The sequence below is a fragment of the Mus caroli genome, chromosome 11, assembly GCF_900094665.2.
Source record: "Mus caroli chromosome 11, CAROLI_EIJ_v1.1, whole genome shotgun sequence".
Taxonomy (NCBI): Eukaryota; Metazoa; Chordata; class Mammalia; order Rodentia; family Muridae; genus Mus; species Mus caroli.
The window spans coordinates 99,693,706-99,701,337 of record NC_034580.1 but is presented as its reverse complement, the minus strand read 5'-3'; the positions used below and the strand labels follow the sequence as shown (position 1 = coordinate 99,701,337).

General features: G+C 49.2%; 1 long non-coding RNA gene across 1 annotated transcript in view; it reads right to left on the bottom strand.

The window, feature by feature from the left end:
• Nucleotides 1–976: 976 nt before the first annotated feature.
• Nucleotides 977–7,632, bottom strand: part of LOC110305348 — a 28,865-nt gene continuing 22,209 nt past the window's right edge. Inside the window, exon 3 of the long non-coding RNA XR_002379150.1 lies at nt 977–3,826. This is a non-coding gene — a long non-coding RNA (uncharacterized LOC110305348). The remainder of the gene's footprint in view (nt 3,827–7,632) is intronic.

Genomic DNA, 7,632 nt, shown 5'->3' with positions numbered 1-7,632 from the left:
CCCATTGCATCCTGGGGGTCTGGAACAAGGGAGGTAGAAGCAGGGAGTCGGGGCAGAGAGCTCTTATTTCTGAGCTCAGACCCACCCTGTGCCCTGTCCCAGGTCTTCAGGCCCCTAGGGTTCTCAGGGAGGGAGGCAGTCCTGAGGGTAGCCATGTTTCTCCCTGTATCCCCATCCTAATATGTTTGAGGCCCTGTGCTCTTGGGCATGGACTCCAGCTGGTTCTGAGCTAACGACAGAAGGCTCCACACACAGTAAGCAGGCTTTAGTTTGTCCAGGGCTTTATCATCTGTTTCACCCGAGCCCCACCTGGTGCATAGCTTCATCCCTCTTCACAGCCAGGAGAAGTGAGGCTGGAGTGGTTAACTGTTCCTTCTGCCAAGGTGACTCACCTTTCATTGTCTTCTTTGCCCTTTCTGCCCCATGTTGCCTTCTGCCTCCTCACCCGACTTGAGACTTTTCCTGCTCCTACTTCAGACAGAGTCCAAACCAGACCCTGGGGGCTCTCCATTTTCAGCCCTTTGAATCCAAAGCCACCATTCTTTCTACGGAACTAGGGGACCAGGGCTTGTTGAGTGAAATCACTAGAGGAATTCCTACCCAGGATATCCTCCCTTTAAAAAACAAAACAGAACTCTTAGTCTTGGTGGAGGAGATGGCTCAGTGAGTAAGAGCATGTGCTGTGCAAGAATGAAGACCTGAATTCTAATCTCCAGTACCCACTTAAAAGCTGGACATAGTGCCATGTGTCTAAAACCCCAGTATTGGGGGAGGCATGGAGATAGGCAGATCCTGGGGTTCTCTGTCCAACTAGCTTAGCTGAAATGGTGATTCTGGTTCAGGGAGAGACCCTGTCTTAAGACAACAAGTGATAGAGGAAGACACCCAATGTCCCGCTCTGGTCCCTTCACTCATATGTGCCTCCTGTCTTAGGGTTTTACTGCTGTGAACAGACACCATGACCAATGCAAGTCTTATAAAGGACAACATTTAATTAGAGCTGGCTTACAGGTTCAGAGGTTCAGTTTATTATCATCAAGACGGAAGCATGGCAGCATCCAGGCAGGTGTGGTGCAGCACAGCTGAGAGTTCTAAATCTTCATCTGAAGGCTTCTAGAAGACTGGCTTCCAGACAGCTAGAATGAGGGTCTTAAAGCCCACACCCATAGTGACACACCTACCCCGACAAGGCCACACCTTCTAATAATGCCACTCCCTGAGCCATACATATACAAGTCATCACATTCCACTCCCTGGCCCCCATAGGCTTGTAACATATGAGTCCATGGGGGCCATACCTAAACATAATACAATGCAAAAATACATTTAGTCCAACTTCAAAAGTCCCCATAGTCAATAACAGTCTCAACAATGTTAAAAGTCCAAAGTTCAAAGTTTCTTCTGAGATTTATCCAATCACTTAACTGTAATCCCCAAAGCAAGCCAGTAAGTAACATCCCTCCATGGCCTCTGTATCAGCTCCTGCTTCCTGACCTGCTTGAGTTCCAGTCCTGACTTCCTTTGGTGATGAACAGCAGTGTGGACGTGTAAGCTGAATAAACCCTTTCCTCCCCAACTGCTTCTTGGTTATGATGTTTGTGCAGGAATAGAAACCCTAACTAAGACACAGCCCCTCACACAAACACACCAAAATAAATAAATATACAGATGAACATCCTTTCCTGCACTTGTGTGCGTGAGTGTGTTTGCGTGTGTGTGTGTGTGTGTGTGTGTGTGTGTGTTTATTTTGTCAACTCATTTGCAAATTTGCAGTCACCAAGATACTCCAATATTCCCAGCTCGCCCAAGACCAGCATCACATCTGAGAGCTGTGATACCATCTAGGACACCATCTGTTCTCACACTTCTTCAGATGGACCTCAAGTGTCACTTATAGCACAGCTTTCCTGTTCCCGCATACACTCAAGACTCGGGCACTGTACTCCGAGTAGGGTTTCCACAGCCTTGTCCTCTAGAGTGCACTCCCTGCCTGCTTGCTCCTGGTGACCCTGATCATTCCTCCTCCTACATACCAACACTAAAGCTGCTTGCTTGTCTCCATCTCCCAGCTGAGGTGTGATTGTCGCCTAACCCATGGTGCAGGCTAACTTCCTCCACCACGCTTCATGGGTGGTGTGTGCCTCTCCTTGTCCATGCTGTCAGGAGCTGCCAGCGGATGCTCTGCTCATGGCTGGTGATGCTCCACTCTTGTCACTTCACTGTGTGGCTTCTGCCAGTGCTCCCCAGTGAGAAGCTACCATTTTCCCTTTGAAGTTCACAATTCTTCTGAGAGGAGGTGGCTCAAGGCTGTGGGACTCTTGGGATGTCTGGTAACATTTTTCAAAAATTACATTATTGTGAACACACACACACACACACACACACACACACACACACACACAGAGTGTGGGGGGGGACTCAGTGGTTATGAGCACTTGCTTTTTACAGAGGACCTAACTTTGGCTCCCAGTTCCCAGTACTCACATAGGGACGTTCACAACAGCCTGTAACTCCAGCTCCAGGGATCCAGCCTATCTTCTGGCCTCTGAGGGTACTTGCAGCATATGGTGCATATACAGATAGGCAGGCACACATACACATAAATAAAAAATCAATTATTAAAATTACATTTATTAGCTGGGTGGTGGTACATGCCTTTAATCCTGCCACTAGGTAGGCAGAGGCAGGGTAGGCAGATCTCTGAGTTCAAAGCCAGCCTGGTCTATAAAGCCAGTTCCAGGATAACCAGGGCTATCAGAGAGACCCTGTCTCAAAAAAAATTATTTATTTGTATGTGTGTAGTGGGGTGGATATATGTGGAGGCCAGGGTACCATTTGCAGGTGGTGGGTCTCTCCCTCCATCAGGTGGATCTCAGGGTTCAAACTCAGGCCATCGGATTTGACAGGAAGTGCCTTTACCCACTGAGCCACGTTGCCAGCCCTAATGACATTTTTACCCAATGTGCACAAGCGTGCACATGCATATGCATTTAGGCCAGGGGACAACCTCAAATGTCATTCTTCAGGAGCTATTCATTCACCTTGTTGCTTGAGATGGTCTCACCAAGTAGGCCAGGCTGGCTAGTCACCAAGTCACAGGGACCTTCCAGTGCCAGGAAGACAAGACACACTGCTCCTGAGAGGTTAAGTGTGGGCTCTGGGGATTGAACTCAGGTCATCGTGTTTGCATGGCAAGCACTTGGCTGACAGAGCCACCTCCCCAGCCCTTAGCTGACCTTTTATAATGAAGGAAGGGCTTTCCATTCTCCCCTTCTAGTGTGACATTCTTCTTCGACGCCACAGTCACGCCGTGGGGCAAAAGAAAAGAAAACAAAACAAACTACCCCTCCCATTTTACGGATTTAGAAAACTGAGGTTCAGGGAAGCTGAAGTACTTGTTGACCGAGTTGTCAGGGCCAAGATTTGGTCCTTTCTCATGTCTGAAGTTGAGCCCGTTCCTCTGGAATCTTCCCAGTTTCTTAGATGACTTTGTCCTGGATGGGGCAAGAATTCCCAAAGGGATTTCAGTAGCAGGTGCAGAAGACAGGGAGAACTGCTGGGATGCTGTGCCAAGGACACAGCTCCCTAAACCCAGGAGCCAGGCTTGCTCTCCATCAGCTTGTGTCCCACTCGAGAGACTTCAGGCTGGTGCCCATCACCATGGTGACCTTAAATCCTTAAGCTACTGAGATGCCCCCAAAGTCAACTTCTTTACTTCCCAGCATCCTGAAGATGCACAGAGCAATCTCCCCACGTGCTTCATCGCCAGCTGGGGGAAATACTGATAGTCATTCTGGGGTGTATGCAGCCAACAGATTGGACACGACTGTTAAGAGACTGAATTTAGAATTTTAGAAATTTTCCATGCCTTTGCAAGGTCCCGCAATGAAGAACAGGGCTGAAGCTTCTCTCTGCCTTAGGAATGCAGAGATGGCCGAGCCAGGACCTGGAGCACCAGAAAGAGCATCAGGGAGCTGCGAACACTCAAGGCAGTTAGTTGCTAGCACCTTCCTCCACCCTTGCAGGGCTCTTTTCTCTGCTCGCATTCCTGCAGAGCGCAAGCTGGTTGCCTTCTGTCTCTTTCCTCCTCACTCACCCCTCCTAAATACCCCCGGGGCTATGGAACCCATGCTCCTCCCCAGTTCTCTCAGGCCCTAATATTAGTGTGTTTATACTGGAGCTGGCACTAGGGAACCAAGCCAGACCCATGCCGCCCCCATCCCCACTAGCCTTCACCTTAAAGAGTGGCTAGTTGAGAAAGAGGGGCTAGTCAGATGCATGGCAGACCTGGCCCAGTGTCCGGATTCCTGCCTTGCTGTCTGAACAAGTCCAGGGCAGCCAAGGGCTCTGGAGAGTAACGGTAGCCCCGGGTCTCAGCACCCTTCCTCGGCAGCCCCTCCTTTGGCTGACAGCCTCTAATCCCAGCTGTCTTCATTCAGCCAGCCCTCTGAGCCTGAGGTCACCTGACGCCGACACATTTTAATTCACAAACTGATTTCTGCTTGTTGGCAACATGTCATTTCTGAAATTGCTTTCTCTGCCCAGAGGCGGGACTGTCAGAGTCAGGCAGGTGTGGTAGTGGTGCCGCCCCCACCCCACCCCCACCCCAAGTTCAGGAAGGATTAAGGGGGGGCATACATAAGATCCTCAAGCACGGCTTCTCATGTTTCTCCAAGGGCTGGGGGGCCAGGGCTGGGGGACGCTGGCGAACGGCCTCAGCTCTTCTCCAGCTGGAAGACTAGAGGCCTGTCTAGTCTTCGGGTGAAGCTATTGGTGAAGCTGCTGCTGTGGCTACGGCTGACAGTAGCAACAAGATGTGACTCTGAGCATGCTCTGTGCAGATGCCAAGCGCCTTGCAAGGTGCCCCGCTGGTACATTATTGTGTTCGCAGGTTATGGTAACCTTCCAAGTTGGAATCATCCCTACCTCGGCTGAAAAAGCTGGGCATGATCACTCCCCTGAGGTCACACAGCAATATTGTGTGACAAGGCTAGGGCTCAAACCAGTGATGGCAACAAATGGCCACTAGAGGCGCCCTAGAGAGCAACTGCTTCTGTATTCGGTTCTGGTCTTGGTTTAAGCATCTCCAGTGAAATGTACCTACTTCCATGACCGGCACCATCTCTGCAGCACGTTTCTAATATTTTAAAATATTGCCCTTTATAATAATTTTAAAATAATAATAATAATTTTTTGTACATGTGTATGTGTGTAATGTTTTATGAAAATGTACGCATGTACCCATGCACGTGAGGGTCAGAGGTCAACATCATGTCTTCCTCAGTTGCCCTCCATCTTATTTTCCCATTTTTATGTGTGTGAGTGAGGGGGGCACACGGGTGGATGAGCATGCACAAGCATTCACTTGCATGTGGAGGCCCAAACCTCATTTTTTGAGGCAGCGTCTCTTACTGTGCCTGGGTCTCTTTGCTTCTGCTGAAGTGACTGGCCAGTGAGCTCAGGAATGCTCCTGTCTCTGTCTATCTTTTCCATCACTCATTTCTCTCTCTGTCTCTCTCTCTCTCTGTCTCTCTCTCTCTCTGTCTCTCTCTCTGTCTCTCTCTCTCTCTGTCTCTCTCTCTCTCTCTTTCCCTCCTTCCCTCCCTCTCTCTCTTCTAATTTCTTAGCATTTTTGCACATGTCTCAGTGAGCAATTGTCTCTCCATATTGGCATTCTCCGTTGTAAAAGGTGAATAACTAAAAGGGCAAACATATGCATGCACTCGTGTGAATCTTCTCCATACTGTCTTTCTACCCACACTAACTCTTAGCAGCATCCAGGCAAACCAGGCATCCTGTTCCCACCTGACACCCTGTTCCCACCTGACATGCTGGCTCTTCACTGCCCATGTTCCCTGTCCTTGTCCCTTCCCCCTTCCTTTCCCTTTGCTCCCTCTTGCTTCCCTTTCCAGCACCAGGAGCAAGGCCAGGCCAAAACTTGAGCCTGAAGTGCCCACACTGGGGTGGGAGTGTTGCTATAGAAAGCAGCTTGCTGGGCCCCTAGCAGCGATGACACAGGGGAGGAGAGACACCCCATTCAAGTTGTCTCTGCTTCTCGGCCTTTCTTGCCTCCATAGGATTTATTGACTCCCCTTTGCCCCTTCCACAGGTCCTTCAGAGGACCTACGGGAAGGTGCACTTACTACTTGGCCTGGGACAGAGCTAGTCTGGAAGCCTTCATCCTTTGGCTCCCCTGATTTACTGGCCTTGAGCCTTAGTGTTAGCCCAGAGCTTTGGCACCTGTGTCTCTTGCACAGAGACCTCTCCAGGAAGGGGTTAAGCCAGAGAAGATCTCACAGCTCCAGAGACCACGAGATGACGGGAGAGGGAGGCCCTGAAGGTGCCTGGCTGCAGCTACGGCATCTTTAGTATACTATGTTGTGGCACCTTTGAAATGTGGTGTGGATAAGGCAGTCCCAGAGGCCTTTGGCGATGTAATAGTCTATCTCTCCACATTATAGTAATCAGTGAAGGGTACTGTGACATTCCTAATTTAAAAGTCACACTTAAAGAGTGAAATCAGAGTCTAGTTCACAGGGGATGACCAAATGTTCCAGAGGATGGGGCAGGGTTTTCATTTTTGTTTTTTTTAAGACAGGATTTCTCTGTATAGCCCTGGCTGTCCTGGAACTCACTTCGTAGATCAGGCTGGCCTCAAACTCAGAAATCCTCCTGCCTCTGCCTCCCAAGTGCTGGGATTAAAGGCATATGCCACCACCGCCCAGCAGGGTTTTTGTTTTTGTTGTTGTTGTTTGTTTTTTTTGAGACAAGGTTTCTCTGTATAGCCTTGACTGCCTTGGAACTCACTCAGTAGATCAGGCTGCCTTTGAACTTATGGATCTGCCTGTCTCTGCCTCCTAAGCACAGGGACTAAAGGTGTGCACCACATACCTGGCTGGGATAGGTTTCGTAGTCAGATAAACACTCCTCAGGGAGCATAGACTTGGGAGTTAGAGTGAAGCAGGTAAGTTACTTTCGCAGAGCCTCATTCATTAAAAAACAAACAAACAAACCAAAAAACGTGTCATGTAGCCCAGGCCGGCCTTGAATCTTCTTTACAGCTGAGGATGGCAGCAAGGGTGTCCTATGATCCCCCCAGCCTCAGTCTCTCCCTCTATGAGTCTATCAGATGGGTGGATGAATAAACAGACGAACAGATGGCATACGTGGTGTGCTTATTTTGTGCTGGGTATGAGGGATGAAGCCGTCAATGGGACAAGCTCGATTCCTTCTCTTGAGGAACTGAGACAGATAAACAAATCAAGACTAACCAGTGTAATCAAAATGACAGCCTGGCACCTGGGGCCACAGAACTCTGGCTGGGGAGGAGGCTGGCAGAGCCTCAGCTTCCACAGGGTCCCCTGTCATTTCGCTGAAATCACAAACCATATGAATAGATTACATACTATAAAATAAAGTGATTTAAAAAAAAGGCTGATGAGTTTTGTTTTGTTTTTTTTTCATTTCATCCTTGAATTCATGATCTCTCTGCTCCAGCCTCCTGAGTTCTGGGATTACTGACATATATAGTGGATTTTAACAAAAGGAGGAAAGGGGGCTATGGGAACCCTGGAGGGAAAGTGGTGTGCAGAACGGGCCTAGGGAAGTCAAAATAGGTTCTCAGAGGTTCAA